At 36.5% G+C, this 18369-nt stretch overlaps 1 non-coding gene across 1 annotated transcript; it reads right to left on the reverse strand.

The window, feature by feature from the left end:
• Positions 1-8389: 8389 nt before the first annotated feature.
• Positions 8390-8495, reverse strand: LOC131161151 (small nucleolar RNA R71). The gene has a single exon (XR_009138309.1). It is a non-coding gene; the product is annotated as a small nucleolar RNA R71 (small nucleolar RNA).
• Between the last annotated feature and the right edge of the window lie 9874 nt (positions 8496-18369).

Raw genomic sequence — 18369 nt, forward strand, 5'->3', positions numbered from 1 at the left:
TTATTACAAGCCATATGAGTGTACAGTCCATAATAAAATTACATCCCAGAATGAAGAAACTAAATAATAAATACAAATGCATCACAAGATTCTTCATTCATCGGCACGAACACCGCACGCCATCATGATAAGTCTTTTAGTTCTGAAGCGCGCACAAGGTGAACCTGCATGCAATTCTCAATACAACCATCAGTACTAAGAGTATTTGTCATTATCAAAACAGGGCGTGACCAATCAGGTCAACACCTACAAGGAAGGATTTATGGTGTTACTTTTGCAATTCCAACTTTCTTAATTCTTCTTAAATCATGTCTTGTTTTAGTGTTTATTTTTCACTCATTCTTAACCTTGGTATATTTCTTCTTAAGTGGACAATTAAACATTGTATGTCCCTTATTCTTACACAAGTATATGTTTGTAAAGGATGTACTTGCATAGTGTTTAGCTTGTTTTACAAAGTATCCCATGAATAAGTTCTTCTTTCTTTTGTTTGTAATTCCATTGTAATCTATTCCCTCTTTATTGTTAGCCATTCTTTGTTGTCCAACCATTTTCTCAAAGTTTTCTTTTCCTTTAGTAAAGTTGTAAATAATCTTTTCTTTATCTTCAATTTGAATTTTGAGATCATTTATCTCTAGATCTTTCTTTCTTTGATCATTTACTTGCAATTTGACCAATTCTTGAGACATAGTGTTTGTTATCACTATTAAGTTGTCAATATGAGATTCTTTTTCTTTTTTAGTAGATTTTGAGGATTCTAACTGATTTTTAAGACTCTTACTTTGTTCTTTTAAAGACATGTTCCTCTTTGATACTTTAATAAATCTATTATGGAGAGCAAACAATTCAGCTTGGAGTTCTTTGTAGGATGGAATACTCTCACATGAATCATTATATGATTCATCACTTGATTCTTCTGAGGAGTAGTAAGAATTTACCTCAGTGTTGTGTGCCATAAAGCACATGTTTTCCATCTCTTGTTCGCTGGATTCGTTCTTCGACTCACTTGAGCTTGTATCGCCCCATTTGGTGTCTGACCTTTTTACAATGATAACAAGTAGGTGAGTCATTCTTATTTTTGTTTTCCCTCTTACTTGTTTCACCTTTTTCAATTTTTGTTCCTTTGAATTTTCTAGTGAACTTCTTATTTCTTTTGAAAAATTTTCCAAGTCTTTTAGTGATAAACACTAATTCTTCATCATTTAATTCACTTGTTTCATCATCCTCTTCACTTGAGATTTCTTTAGATGCTTTAAGAGCTATAGATTTCCTATTTTTATTTTCAGTGCTTCTTTCTTTCATAGCCATTTCATAAGTGAGAAGTGATCCTATAAGTTCATCTCGTGAGGTGGTTTTGAGATTTCTACCTTCTGTTATGGCTGTGGCTTTTGGTTCCTAAACGGGTGGAAGTCCTCTAAGGATTTTGCATATCATCTCATAAGTGGAATATGTTTTTCCCAAAGCAATTAATGAGTTTATGATATGTGTAAACCTAGTGTACATGTTTGTGATGGTTTCATCAGGATTTATCCCAAAGGTTTCTTATTCACTAGTCAACATATTGATTCTATTGTCTCTAACATCTACGGTACCTTCTTAAGTTACTTCAAGTATATCCCAAATTTCGTTTGCAGTTTTACAAGCCATAACTCTATTGAATTCATTAATGTCAAGTGCACAATATAGGGCATTTATGGCACTAGAGTTAACTTGCAGCATTTTATGATCTATTTCGGACATCTATTTTTTTTCTTAGGAACCTTTTTTCCATCTAGTAGTTTTGTAGGGATTAAGTCACCATGTGTGACAACCTTCCAAGCTTTCCAGTCCATCGTTTGAAGATAAATTTTCATTCGTTGCTTCCAAAAGGTGTAATCGAGTCCACAAAAAATAGGTGGTCTAGTTGAGGATTGACCCTCTCCAAAGGGAGCTACCCCTATATGTGCCATGTAGATCTTTATATAACTACCTTTTAAGATTTGTTATAACATGGCTCTGATACCAATTGAAAGTCAAGGTGTAGCCCCAAGAGAAGGGGTGAATTGGGTTATTAAAATTTTCTTTTAATTCTTTTCAAGAATCTTTAACCTCTTGTTACTTTATCAAATACACAGCAAAAAATTAGTTATCTACCAACACACTTATTTTCAACACAAGTAAATAGTAATCAAACAATCAAATAACCAATCAACAACTTAAACCAATCAACCACAAAATACCAAATCAAGATATAATATGCAGCTCCTTGGCAAGTTTCAGCTTTTGCAAGAACTTAAGATATTGGTTTGTTTGTAACCCTACAGTGAATGAAATTTGTTTGCACTCTCTCAACTAATATTTCCACAAATGATTAAACAACATACTCCCTTTTGGATTTCCACAAAAGTTTAATCAAGATGTACTTTCTCAAGTTAAGAATCTTCTTATTCTCGGTTTTGTTTTTTAGCAACATGCACTTTGCATAAACACCACACAATATATATATATATATATATATATATATATATATATTTGTGCTGAAAGTAAAGAGAAGGGAAAGAATGACACCAAGATTTTTAGGAGGTTAAGCTTATCGCCAGCCTATGTCCTCGCCTTATGCCAATACCACCTAAGGATTCCACTATTGCACTCTTTTCAGGGTGGAGCAAACTGTTACGAGTCCCTCCTTAAGGGTAAAGCCCCCTCTCCAAGCGACACCCCACGCTTTGTCCAATGATCCAAACAATCCTTGAATCATCAATAAACTACAAGAAACAAGAAATAATTCTTGGGTACAATAACACTCTCAAAAGGGCAGATTACTACAATTTAAAGCACTATATACTTAAATATCAAATATTAAATTGAAATAGATTGAAGCTCAAGAGTCATTTCACCAAAATTCTTCTCTAAGTGAGAATTAGCAATTCAGTAGCTTAGAACTCAAAAAAGGAAGATTCAGCACTTCAAAATTCTTAGTAAATCAGTTTTGAAAAAGTGAGAGCAAGAGAGATCTTTTAGAGAGCAAGAGGGTTTTTAGCTTTGAAACAGATTTTCAAAGTCTTGGTGTGTTTGATTTGCTAAAACCATGTATTTATAGGCTCATAAAAGTATTTTCGTATTGTCCAAGATTACTTGGAGTATTTCCAAAGTTTTCATAAAATTTGGAGCACTATAATCCTTAGTTTGAATTTTAAAACATTTAAAAATTTTAACTGTTAACAGTGTTCAGTAGACTGAAGTGTTGGGTTCAGTCTTCTGAAGTTCTTTAAAACACTAAAAAATATAACTAGAAATGGGGTTAGTCGACTGGGCTGACATGGTTCAGTCTTCTGAGGGTGTACAACATCTTCAGGATTTAAACAGGAAATTCTTCAGTAGACTGAACTTAATCTTCAGTCTTCTAAGGAAATTCTTCAGTAGACTGAAGTTAAACTTTAGTCATCGTTTGGGTAGTTAAAATACTAGTTTTTCAGTTTGTTTTTCAAAGGTTCTTTGCTTTCTTACTTTGATTATTTTTAAAAACTTTTTTGGGGATTTTTAAAATAAAGTCTCCAAGTCACAATAACCCTTAAACAACTTCAAAATATTTCCATGAGATATTTCAATATAGAGTACTTACATCATATGTCTTAAAGCCTAAAACTCTAAGCTTGAAGTCTTCCATGGTATTTTTGCTTTGTGTCCCTTTTGACTTGACCTTGAGTCAGCTTTAGATTTCCACACACTTTACTCATCTTGGTGTTGCTTGAGCTTCCTTTGGATCACTTTAAATATGAATGTGGCTTTTGAGTCCTTAGTGATCTTGCACTTCCAATGCTTTTCTTTCTTTTGAACTTTGATGTTATGTATTCCTAAAACATCATTACTCTAACAAATACATGTTAAATCATCCTTCATTTGTTATCATCAAAACAAGATTTGAAAGTCATGTTAGGCCAACATTTTTTTTTTATTTCCTATACTCTTTCTATGTAATATATTTCTTGGGAGCAAAAATCATTACTGTGTATTTTATATTCATTGATTGAATAAAATACTTGAGAAAAAGCTAAAATATTTGAGATATTTAAAGCTATATTTTCATTCAAAGATTTGATATTTGATTATTGCAAAAACTATTTGATTGCAAATTCTAAGAGCTCCTAAATACATATTCTTGAGAGATATTTTCTGAAAATATTGAATAAAGATTTTGTTCTTTGGAGCACATATTATTTATATATATATATTCTTTATTTATAAAGCTCATATATTTGATTTAGACCTTTGGAGAAAAATTATTGTTTAAATATTTTTATAAAGATCATAAATATGACTTAGATCTTTGAAGAATTTTTTTATCAGATTTAATCTTTATACAAAGATCATATAATTGTTATTGCGAAAGACTTTATTCATCATTTCGCATAAACTCACTGAGCTTCATGTTATATCATATGAGTTTTTATTAGGATTTATATTGTACTCACTAGCTCGTGTAGAAGCATTTGAGTTTTTGCAGAAAAATGTAATCATATTATTGTAATTGACGGTTTAGGTTGTGAACCGAAATGAGGAGGAAGCTACGCCTCTTGTAAGCAGTGGATTGTAATGGGAAGCTTCATCCCAGTTAAAAGGGTGAGTTTTAGTGGAATCCTTGAGTGGGTTGCTCAAGGCAAGGACGTAGGCCGAGTTGGCTGAATCTCGTAAAAATTACGTTTGCATCTCTTTTCCTTTAACTCTTTTAATTTACGCTTGTGTTTTATTTTCAATCTTGTATGTGTGTATTTTGCTACATGTTTCAAGCACTTGAGAATTAATTGGGTGTCATTAAATTTATGAAGATATTAATTTGAATTAAATTCATTAGATAACTTAATAAATTGAAATTTAAGTATTCCCTAACTTGTGATTATTTTGTTAAACATTAAAATAGGGATTAAGTGATAAAATAAATTTAAATAATTTTTGAATACCCAATTTACCCCCCTCTTGGGTGTACACCTAAATTAACAAAGAGTTTACATAACCATATTAAGACCAATGAATCACTAGTCAACCCACATAGAGTATCAAATCAGTACATATTCTATGTTATGTGGAACTATGCACAAATAACTCACTACTTCGTTAGTGAGCATAATAACATCATATAATTAATAAGCCTATGCGTGTAACATCTAGGTAACATAAAAGTATGTAAAGGGTATAATAGATGTTAACATGGTATAAAATACACAGTGTTTACTAAAAATTTTGTCATTTTGTGTTACAAGTTTGCCATGTAGTGTCTTTCTACCACCTACCCCCAACTTAAAACTTCAGTGTCCTCACTAAAGTGTGGAAATAAAGAACCGGGAGAGACATGGGAGAAAACATTGCATGGTGAAAGTAACATGAAGCAGTGTGCCTACAACAAATATATAGAAACCAGAAATTGCAAGCCTGCAATAATACATTGTAGCTTAAAAGACACGTAGAGTATCCAAAAGTGCCATGTATATTTCATTCATATCAAAGGTAGAACAATGGAAATTTAACATTACAAGTAGAAGGACTGCCAAAAAAAGCATATTGAATATAGGAAAGAAAATTCAAAGTAAAAGAAAAGAAAAGGAAAACAAAATCGTGTCACAAAAGCGCAATACAACTAACATGTGCACAAAAAGGTTGTCCTGGGGACGAGTCCTACTCCAAGACAGAATCGGAGTCCGAAAGGACAACTGATGTGTGGGACAACATCCGTGGTTAGAGGAGGCGGCCACTACTCTGATGATTATCCTGAGCATTTCTACCATAGCATCCCAAATCACCGAGGACAAAGTGGAGACTGGCATATGAGCCTGGGGAGGCACTGGGGTATGTGTTAGAGTCACACCCCTTCGAGGGTGCCTTGGGATCTTCTACTCTGAGAAGATGCACAAGAAGGCTGGACTGGTGTTGCCTTCATCTTTCTTCCTGAGCGTAGCTCCATCTATATTAGATAACAGAGATGAAGAAAAAACAGGGAGCTCCGAATGACAAAGAGATTTCCGGAGTAGAGTCCAATGGTCGGGGAGTTATTGGAAGCTCATTGATGGTGCTGGATGAGTCCCTAAAATATATGATTTTAGACCCTCATTTACCTGTGCTTATCTTCATTTTATTATATATTTACCCAAAGTTATGATTGTTCAGAGCTATGCATGGTTTGTTTGTCTTTTCAGGAAAAAAAGGGTTAAAACCATGGAATTAGGCATTACAAGAAGCCAAGGATAACTTGGAGAATTCAAAGCTTGAATTCAAAAATTCAGTCAAGCTCCAAAGGCTTCAGATCATAAATGGACAAGGAGATGACGCTCAACCAAATGGCGTGACTAGCGAACCACAGGGGCGACTTAGTCTTCCACTACAAGCTCTAAGGATCAGACTGAGATCAGATTGCTGCAAGGTTCGACCAAGTGCTCAACCAAGTCACCTACTAGGGCGACCACATTGAGATGCTAAGACAAAAATGAAATCAGAAGTACTGAGAGTCACGATGAAGTGTTTAACCAAGAGACCATCAGGGGTGACTATTTCAAGAAATTGAGATACTGCAAGTCTCGACCATCATCTCGACCATCAAGACCCTGAGGCATGATGAAGTCAAAGACATTGAAGATTCGAATTCCTGACTTCCCGTGAATCTCAACTAGGGCACGCACAAGAATGATGAAGGAGTGACTTGGTCGACAGCGATGATCTTCTGCACGAGATTTGCTGCAAACCTTCCTAAATTTTAAAACAAACCTCACAAACCTTAGAGCCTATAAGTATTCTCTATGAACAGAAGCTCTAGGTTTCTCTTTGGCCTCTCTTAGGTTAGTGACAGTATTAAGATGTCATTGAGAACCAAGTTAGATTAGGAGTAGCATAGTTTTCAATTCCTTTTTTGGTGTGTGCATAAAGTGTTCGACGGCCTGTGACAACCGATGGCATTTGTGTGCTATCCGTGTATATTGCATAATCACTCTCTTATACTTCCTGGCATTAGTGACAAACGTTTTGAATACAAAAGGGATGATATTTTTTCTTGCTTTCTCCTTTACTGCTATTGATTTACTGCTTTGCATTTACTTGTTGTGTGTTTGATGAAGGATTGTAGATAAGGATAAGCACTACTACGTATCCATCAGAGGGAAGTAGTTGGCTACAAAACTGCCGATTTTTTTGTTATAGTTGAGATAGGGTATACTCCGGTTCTTGACCATTCTCTGAATAGTTGGTGCACCCTTGCTACCTGGTGCCCTTGATTGACCCTCTCCCGCTTTGGCCCACTTGGGTTAGTGCTTCTATCGAAGTCTAAAGGAGCATAGTTATAGGCATGGCGTCCAGCGTCTGATTTAGACCCCATCATTGCTTTTTAGGAGTAGGGTAACATAGAAATTTACTCGCTTTCTAGTAGTGTAGATTTACTTGCTTTCATTTAATTGCTTTCTAGTAGTTGGTTAGATTTCAACAATTAAAAAATATCATCTTTTACTTCTTTTTCATAAAAAGGCTCTAATAAACTAAATTGGAAGTGGTTTGATAACTGCGTTTTAAGTTCTCGTGGATTGATACCCAACTTACCCACTTTCTACTGAACTTGGGATAGTTAGGTTTATAAATATTTGTTTTGGTACTTAAGGACCCAAGCCTTGGTGAACCTACCAAATTTTGGTGCCGTTGCCGGGGACTTGGCCACGGTTATAAGCCAACTTCCGCTTTAGAGTATTATTGCCTTGTTCTTTTCATTTGATCTCCTTTTGTTTTCATTCTTTTTTTTTTATTAATTTCTATTTCTTTATTTTTGTTTCCTATTTTTGAAGTCTGAATCTTTGTGCTTGCACATGTGTATGTTTGGTCTACGTTCTTTAGAACCCAAAATAATTCCCATAGATCTTGAGATTGAAAAATCTTATAGGTCCCTTAGGAAACCTATCTCTAATTCGAAGAAGGTTGATTCGTCTGAACTAAAAGAAACGGTCGAAGATAACCCCCCGGTTCCTGCTGAATAAATCCTGGAACCCCATGCTCCTCACCTACCTATGGTGGGAGAGCAACACCTACGACATATTAAAGACTACTTTGTACCTAATGCATACACATCACCATCTTGCATCTGGTTCCTGGATGATCAAGAGGCCCAATTTGAGATTAATACTTCAATCATCTCGATGCTGCCCAACTTTCATAGGAACTCTATTGAATCCTTATTAGCATCTGGATGAGTTCTTGGAAATTTGTTCCACCATCTACATCCCTAATTTTAGTGATGATGCTCTCCATCTTAGGCTTTTCCCATTCTCTCTAAAGGATAAGGCCAAATATTGGCTGACGCCCTTAGAACCAAACTCAGTTACCAACTAGGCCACCATGCAACATGAACTTCTTCAAAAGTACTTTCCAATTGGGAAGACTAATCAGTTTCGGTGAGCCATCACAAGTTTCTCATAGATGGACGGGGAACTCTTTTTCGATACTTGAGAGCGCTTTAGGGACTTGCTCCATAAATACCCACATCACCAGGTCCCCAAGTGGCAATTAGCCCAAACGTTTTACGAAGGGTTGGCTGAGAGAGATTGGTCTATGGTTGATGCGTCGTGCGGAGGTACTTTCCTCACTAAAGACGAGACTGAGACCTAGATTCTCTTTGAAAATATGGTGAAAAATTCTTAGTAGCACATGGGTGCCCCTCGTAGACTACCTAGTCCATCAAACTCTAAACCAAAAGGAGTTTACGAGTTGGCCACTAGCCAAGATTACCTTACATGCCATATCCAAAAGGTTAATCAATGCCTGTCCTTAGGATTGCAGACAACAGTGTGTGCAAAGGTTTGTGCAATCTGCTCTGACCCTTCCCATACATGTTACAATTGCTCTCACACACATTCCCAGCCTAAGCTTGTGCAGAAGGAAGTAAAGGCCACTCAAAATTGGTACGATAAGTCGTCTAATGACCCTTATTCGAATACCTACAATCCCAAGTGGAAACAATATCCTAACTTCTCCTGGAGGTCGCAAGCTTCGGGTTTTCAAAGGCAAAGACCTCAACAAATCCCCAATGTTGTGCTTCCATGCCCATATCAAAACTTCCAAAATCATCCAAACTCAGCCCCTAGACCTTCAACCATTCAGCACCCGCGTCCACCTCAATCCAAATATGATTCATTTTAGTATACGGTGTTAATAGCCTTTAAGCGAATCGAAGCTAACCGTCAAGTGGACCAGCAACTCCTTCACTCCCACTCCCAATCTATCGCAAAGCTAGAAACCGCCATGGGACAGCTAGCCATGACTTTAACTCGGAGGGATGAGGGTACGTTACCAAGTTAGCCAAAAATAAATCCAAGGAGAAAATATGAAGTCGAATGTGAACTAGATGCTGGCCCGTCTTCATACTCCGAGTAGGCCCAGGCGGTAACAACATTTCACAATGGTAGGCTGACACCTAAATAAGGTAAGGAGTAGCTGACCACAGAGGAGATCCTAGTGAAAAACTAGAGGAACCCAACGTGGATTCATGCACTCTTTCTTCCTCTATTTGGGTGCAAAGACCATTAAATATCATGCCTATCACCAGAACGACCACACCTTATTTCACCTAACCACAAGGCTTTTCGTAGCCACCTAGTGACACATTTGGGAGCCCCACTTGCACCCTTTATATTTAGGAAAGTGGTTTCCATTGAGTCCATCTAGGACATGTTTAAACATGTGAGAATAGAGGAGCCTCTCCTCGAGGACATGAAAAAATCTCCTGCATTCATAAAGTTTTGCAGGGACTTGTCAACGCAGGAGATAGAATCAAGAGTGCACATGGATGGCTTGGTTAAGCAGATTGGGCATATGAGTACTGTAATACTAAACCATTTTGTTCCTAAACTAAAAGATCCCGGCTCACCTACTATCTCATGTGTAATTAGTAATTATGCCATTGAGGGGGCCCTCCTAATTTAGGAGCAAGTGTGAACATCCTTTCATACTCGACCTATCAAAAACTTAACCCAGGAGTATTACAACCCACCTTGGTTTCTTTATGCCTTGCTGATCGTTCTCTTAAGCAACCTCGAGGTGTGGTGGAAGATGTTGTAGTCAAGGTGGGAGATTTCCATTACGCCGTGGATTTCATCATTCTAGACATGGAGACCTCTACAAACCCGATCTCTGCCCTTTTGGGATGACCATTCCTAGCCATGGCTAATGCCTACATTCAATGTAGGATAGGGATTATGGACATCTTAGGGGCCACAAGCAACGTGGACTGAGTATATTTAATATCTCCCAACATCCACTTAACTTCGTCCAAGCAGTAGACGAAGACATGATTGATGAAATTGTTAGGGAAGCAACTCCTTCAATGCTATTGAAATGCCCATGGGATAGAACACTTCAGCTTGACAGGCCTACCATAGCCGAATTTAAGGACCCTTTTGAGCAACTCATAACAAAACATGATTTAGGCCCCAATTATGAAAATAAGTTGGGGGTATGCAACTTTGGGTGTGAGGAAGAAAAGAGAGAAGCCACTGCTACTTGGGAACCATGATGATTCCAACTTAAGCTTCAATGCGTCTGGCTAAAGACAGTAAATTTAGCACTTTCGGGAGGCAACCCGATAGTTTTTCACCTTTTTTCAGTCCTTAGGATAGTAAGAGTAGATTAAGTAGGGTTGAAAGCCTTTCAAGTAGGATTTAGTATAAGTTGGGGGTACGACAAAGCACAGCAACTATCACGCATATGGGTGACCTGGTTAAGCCCCTGCACCGTTATAAGATTGGGAGATACTGAGAGGGTCGACCATATCTGCAACCAGCATTAAGCTTGGTGCGACCTGGTCAAGAAATAATGAGAACTTGTTTAAAATCTGCTCGACCCCAACTCTTCACCTCCCACCTTCTCATTATAGCTTGAATGAGCATAGTCGTCCGTTCCTTGTACTTGCTACTAGAGCAAGTCGTGGCCCTATTGCACTCCCTCGCAATGTCTTCTCCGTTGGATTCATCTCTGGCATCCTCCCATGCATCGTCTCAACTCGCTGCCAAGAGGCGATGACTTCGAGTCGTGCCATGGCAGAGGTCTTCATCGTGGGGCCGGTAGGGTCTCGTGTCCCTAGAGGAGGTTGTGCATATAGTTCGGGCTCCTCGTAGGAATCTATGGATGACACCACGATGAGGGTCAATCCAGTGACCAAGAGACTCGCAACACATAGTCACACCATCATTCATGGACCAGACCTCCATTGCTCTTCATAAGGTCTGATTTCCCTACCCCTACCATTCCACCACATCCAGCTGACTATGCCATATATCCCACCATCGGAGGTTCTCGATCCTCTCACCACTGCGCCTCCGGTTCCTAGGCCTAACCCACAACCATGGTCATACCCTTTTCAATCTTATTAGTCTCTTTTGCCATGTATTGTACCTGATCAGCCACAGCCACTTCAAGCTCTCCAACCACGTCAGACTTGACCCTAACTCTCCCCCAACCGGCCTCAATACTGGGAGTAAACGACACCGTCTCGTGACACAACATTAGCCAAACCTATAATGTTTTCGTCTGATTTCGATTATGACTCTGAGTCTTTCTAAAATCAACATTGTTGTGTCATTCACTTTTGGTTCATGTATTTTTCCTCTGTGGTATAGGGTTGTTTTCTTTCTTTTTCTTGTTCTGGTTAGCCATGTTTCTATAGCAATCCCAATATGTGCACTATGCATTTCTGGAATCTTAATAACAACTTTCATGGTGTTTTTGGTCATGCTATGTCTTTTGTGCTACTGTGTCAATTTGCATGCAAGCCTAGTATAAACATTATATTTTGCCTTTTTAGCTCCACGCATTATATCATCCCTTACTCGGGTTCTATATTCTATCCACACTTCAGTTCTGTTCGCGTGTGGTCGTACCCCTTAACTTAAACAAGAACATTGACTCCCAACCAAGTTGCGTGCCAACTTAGTGCTGGTCATAGACATTGTTGATTCTCTCTGTATTTGGTAAAAGTAGAGGAGTTTAGGGACTCGACTAGGTCCCTCCAATGAAGTGATGGTCGCATCCCTAGTCAAACTCTTACGTCCTTTAGGAAATAAAAAAACCTTCAGATCTCGAACTATCCTATGCTTCACATGCAAGACTCTAAACTTTATGTACTCTACTATGTTCAAACTAGGTACTCAAAAGGGAAAAGGAAAATACTCGGATTGCCTCCTGAAAGCACTAAGTTTACCATCTTTAGACAGATGCACTAAAACTTAATTCAAACTCATCTCGGCTCAAAGCTCAGAGTGCCCTCCCTCAATTCCTTTTTGCGCTCTATTTTGCATACCCTCACATCTCCCTCTACCCTAGAGGCCAAACCATGAAATGCTCTATTTTGATTGTACAGGTCCTCTAGGTCAGCTATAGATGGGCCCCCCGGCCGAAGAGTCTCTTCCAATGGGTCTCTTCATAGAATTGAGGAAACTTCTTCCCCAACAATTTATGTCTGTCCAGTTTTGGAATAAGTTTGGTCATTTCATTCGAAATCAATACATTGTGGATTCTAATTGTGATAATTGTAATTCATCATGGGAGTTAGCATCGATGTCACTTGATTCAACATATGAACTTTCATCCAAAATTGTAGCATCGTGGCTAGGAATGTAAACATGCCAAAGGGCAATCCAAATAGAACACTAAGAGAATATTTGCATCCCATTAGGACCACCACTCCATCATGCATCATCACACCTTTGAATGCTCACAATTTAATTTTAAACTTGGCATGATACCGTTGTTTCCATATTTTCATGGGATAGAGTTTCAAAATCCTTATTTGCATCTTAAGGAATTCAAAGAAGTATGCTCCACAGTTTTAGATTAAAATTGCACTGAGGAGATGATTAGATTGAAATTGTTTCTTTTTTCTCATAAGGATAAAGCAAAAACATGGTTACATGCACTAAGACCAAGGTCCATTGGCACATGGCAAGAAATGCAAACAGAATTCTTGAAAATAAAATTTTTTTCCAATGCAATGAACCAATGCTTTAGAAGGACAAAACATGAATTTTGCTAAATAAGAAATTGACACTCTTTATCAATGTTAGGAATATTCAAAGATCTTTTAAATTCTCGTCCACACCATGGTTATGAGGATTGACGTATTATTAGTTTTTTCTATGAAGCTTTGATACCCAAGATGTGCCAATTTGTCAAAACCATGTGTAATGGAGAATTTTTTAATAAGGAACCTGAAGAAGCATTTGTTTATTTTGATTATTTGGCTGAAAATGGTCAATCTTGAGACACTTCTTGTGCTTATGATCAAACTGAACCATTGAAGACCATGAGTCAGGGAGGTAAGAATACATTCAATGAGGAAGATGATTTGCGTGCTAAATTTGCTTTATTATCGAAGAAATTAGAAGCAATTGAGTTAAAGAAATTGCATGCAGTTTAGGGAATTTCCAAGCAAGAAAAATGTAATATTTGTGAAGATGATAGTCATGTGACATCCGAGTGCCCTACTCTTCCAGCCTTTAAAGAAGTTTTGCTTAAATCATCTCACCCCATTAATATAATTTCTCAGCCTTCCTCTGTACAATATTCTAACAGTTATAATGCAGGTTAGAGAAATCATCCCTATTTCAGATGCAAAATTGATCATCCCATGAATTCAACACATCTCATAGTTGGTGCATGTCAATATTCAGTTTATACTCAACAAAATGCACTACCTCCAGCTCGTAGGAAACCCATGGATGATCCACTTTAACAAATAGCCTCTACTCTTCAACAGTTCATGCAAAGTCAAACCAGCATCAACAACCAAACCCCTCAAGCCATCAATGACATATGGAGTAATTTTACTAGGTTGAACACAACCTTGAGTGCATTGGAGAAAGATAAATTCCCATCTCAAGCGCAACCAAATCCTCAAGTGCAGGTTGCAGCCATGGAGCCTTCATCCTCTACTATTGACTTTTTGACTCTACTCCCTGTTTTGATGTTGACAAAGCATAATTACCTTACCTATGCCCTGATTTTGTGTGCAGGTTCACTCTTGCAAGAAATGGCAAAGTCATACATCATATGGTGGCATATGGAGATAGAAGGGAAATGAAGACCAAATTGTTTTTATTTATACTTATGTTTAAATTAATTTTCGGTCTATAATAATCTTGGGTTGTAAAAATTAATGCATTGCATGCTTGATAGGCTAATATAAGCTTAATAACCATAGATCGACCTTAGGTCCCTTAACACCACTTGAAAACTCCCCTTTAACTCACAAGTCATATCTATGCAAATAGGGGTGAAATTTAAGCAAAAACGGGACCTATCTTTAATTTTGAAAGGGCTTCGGCTGACCGATTAGAGCGCATTAAAAACGCCTCGGTTGACTGAATAGGTAAAAAGTCAATAAGTTGACTTTGCTCGGGCGACCAATCCAAAATGAACGTACTGTTCACGGTTGATTGAACGTAAATGTTGACACTTTTTACCTTCCTGGCCACCTGATGTTTTAGTTCAAAAACACCCTGGGCAGTTGAATTATGAGGTTTAGCAAACCGAAAACTCACCCAGCGACCGAACCTAAAACAATTGGAAAATCGCCTTGGCCCTGCCAACTAGACGCACTCTTGGACACCTGAACTCAAAAATTAACCTTTTCTTTGTGCGTTTATTCGAGCGACTGGCCTAAGGACGAGGCGACCGAAACTCTCAAGTTGCCATAATTTAACCGTGGTAATTAAGGTAAAAATGATACTTAAACTTTTCTAAAAATTTCCTTTGAGTCCCAACAATTATATTTTTGTCAAAGGCTATATATATACCTTCATTTGGAAAAATTAGAAAGTGATTAAGACCTTGATTAACAAAATTTCTCTAAAAAATTCCTTGGGCTATTCATTCCCACACAAGCTTGCATACTCCACCCTTACTCATTCCTTTGCAAAAGAAAAAAAAAAAAAAAGCCTTTGGTGAGAGTATCTTGAGATAACCCATACTATTACTACAAGCTTACACTCTCATATACATTGATTGATTTTTGATTTAAATGAGAGTAAGCCAAAAAAATTTCCCCTATGATTTTATCCATAAATTTATTTTTGGGGAAACTTTCTTAAGCTTGTGAGTCTTTGCATTCTTGTTGCTAGACTTAAGAGCTTGTCTTGTGTTTCGAAGAAAAAAATTTTGACTAGTTAGTTTTCTAAATATCTTGTGTGGTTGACTTTTGAAAATCATTTTCGATATTTTTTCTTGTGCTTCAAATCTTTGATATTGCACTCTGTGATTGATATAGTTATCTTGATTCAAAGATCCCTACACAAACTTTCTCACATACTGGTTGATATGTTTGCATTCTCTTGATAGTAGTCATATAATCTTCACTGTGCTTATAATTCTAATCATATTGAAGTGCATTCATTGTATTGGTATATATTTCCTTATTGGAGAAGCATTGATATTGTACACAAAAAATTATATTGCTTATCTACTGTATTATAGGTGTGGCCTGAGGGTGTGTTGATCTAATCCATAAGGATCAGGTTGTAAAGGTTGGGGTCAGCCCTGTGAATTTGACATAGAATTTCCCTTGCCCAGTAAGACAAAAGGTGTTGCATTAGGTGTCGCTCCACCCATAAGTGAGCAAACGTAGTGAATCCTATTACTTATGAGCTTGAGGTGGGGACGTAGGCAGTATTGACCGAATTCCAATATCATATTGTGTGTATTGGAATCTATTTAGACAAATCCTAGGTTGCGTAATACTGTTGTCAAATGGTTTAACCTCGGCATAAATTTTTAAATACCCAATTCACCCCCCCCTCTTAGGAATATACTAATTTTAACATCTACTGGAGCAAATGTTAAGACTTGCAATGTCATAACAACTCTTTGTAGTGGTAAGGTGATTGGTACACTGGATAGAGAAGCTGATCAGAATGGTGAGAGTCCTACTTCCAAAGAACAAGGTAAAACTTCTGATATTGATGTTTCTAAAGAACCAAAGGTAACTATTCCAACACCTTTTTCTCAAATATTGGTTCTTAAAGAAGTGAACTTTTTGGAATCCCTACTAGATAAAGATCCTTTCTTGTTAGAGCAAGAAAGTCAATTGGAACATGTTTGTCTAATACCTTGAAGAGCATTGATTTATTTGAGGCTAATTTTTGTGTAGGTAACAAAACATACTCATCATGGAAACTCAAATTTGGAGACATGCCATTTAAATCCATATACTTGCAACCATTAGATGAAATTCCTCTCGAGCCTCCAAATATATCGTGATGTTTTACTTTTCCTTTATTTCATTTCGCATTATTTCGTTTTATTTATAGTTTGTTTGCAGGTACATTTTCTTTTAGTTTCATTTTTTTTTTGTCCGTTACTTCTCTACCCTATACTTTTCTATCCCTCTCATTATCACTCTTTTCTTTTCTTTTTAATCATTAAGGACAATGATACATTCTGGTTGGGGGTGGAAGAGAATTTATTTTTCTCTTTGCATGCCTTAGACATATGTTGGTCCACTTTGGGGAAGTGCTGGTAATGAGTTTAAAGCATACTAAATTCCTTATTATTGAATTTTACATGTTGGAGTATATGTATATATATTTTACGACATGGAATATGTAGAATGTAGTACAAATCAGAGTTTAGATTAAAAGGGAAACTTATCCATTTCACTTAGTTCCAACCAAGGGAAAGATATTCAAAGTTTTTGCTAAAACACACACAACACAGGTCATAATACTTAGAAATACTACCTTGGGTCATTATTTGTGGATTTATACTTTGGTTATTTGGGATTCCAATGAACCATATTGTAATGGCCTAGAAAAAAAAAAATCTGAAGAAAATTAAAATGAGAAACAAGCTGATCAATTCTAAAAAGAAAAAAAAAAAAGGAAAAACAAAAAAAATAAAAAAAAATAAAAACAAAAGGATGAAAAGAAGGAAAGAAAGAAAAAAAAAAAAAAAAGGAAAATGTTTGTGCATTGGAAAAGGCTACCTATTACCAAAGTCCTAACAAAATAAGAAAGTAGGTGCCTATATATATATATATATATATATATATATATATATATATATATATATACGTATATGTATATATATTTTACGACATGGAATATGTAGAATGTAGTGCAAATTAGAGTTTAGATTAAAAGGGAAACTTATCCATTTCACTTAGTTCCAACCAAGGGAAAGATGTTCAAAGTTTTTTGCTAAAACACACACAACACAGGTCATAATACTTAGAAATACTACCTTGGGTCATTATTTGTTGATTTATACTTTGGTTATTTGGGACTCTAATGAACCATATTCTAATGGCTTAGAAAAAAAAAATCTGAAGAAAATTAAAATGAGAAACAAGCTAGGGATCAATTGTAAAAAGAAAAAAAAAAGGAAAACAAAAAAAACAAAAAAACAAAACAAAAGGATGAAAAGAAGTAAAGAAAGAAAGAAAAAAAAAAGGAAAGCGTTTGTGTATCGGAAAAGGCTACCTATTACCAAAGTCCTAACAAAATAAGAAAGTAGGTGCCTTCTAAAGTGTAATAGCGTGAAAGCCAGCATTGTACATTTGTGTACTAGAAAAGGCTACCTATTACCGAGTTCCTTACTGAATAAGAAAATAGGCGCCTTTTAAACTATAGTAATGTGAAAACCGCTACTACAATGGTTTTGAATTAGAGTAAGACCATGTGGTTATCTCGAATTAGCTGTTGTGATTGAAACTGTTAATGCCTCTTGGTAGTCAATCTTGGAATTCTAGTCTTATTCCCATGCATTCGAAATTTGTTACATTCAATTACCTTTTGATTAACTACATGGTGTATAAATCTCTCAATTGATACTAAAATTCAGATTAATCTATTTCCCGTGTTCCTAAACTCAGTAAGTTTATTTCATGGCATGTGATTTTCGAAAATACTGAAATTGTAGTTGGTAACTTCCACTTGTATTAGTGCATTCATTTAATTTGCTAGGGACTAGCAAAATGAAAGTTGGGGGGTGTGATTAAATGTCAAATATTGCATAATTAGGTGTTTAAATGTGTATATTGGTTATTGAAAACTGGATTAAACCAAGTTATGCACATTATTTTAAATGGAGCTTAATTTAAAACATTAGGATCTTTATTCCACTTCTACCCTTAAATTCACGGGAATTTATGTTCAATTATTGTAGGGTATTATCGAAAATAAAAGGAGATTTGAAAAGAGAATAAAAGAGAATTAAATTGGGCTAGCACAAAATAAAAAGAAGATACAAAAAGCCATGCAAAAGGGTGAAGGCCAAAAGCAAAAGAAAAGCCAAGCAAAAATTGGAATCAAGCTAGGTTACCATTTTGGTGCAAGTATTAGAGCAACTTTTGAAAAAGCAAAAAGAAGGCCAACACCAAAA

Source organism: Malania oleifera, chromosome 7 (genome assembly GCF_029873635.1).
Source record: "Malania oleifera isolate guangnan ecotype guangnan chromosome 7, ASM2987363v1, whole genome shotgun sequence".
NCBI lineage: Eukaryota > Viridiplantae > Streptophyta > Magnoliopsida > Santalales > Ximeniaceae > Malania > Malania oleifera.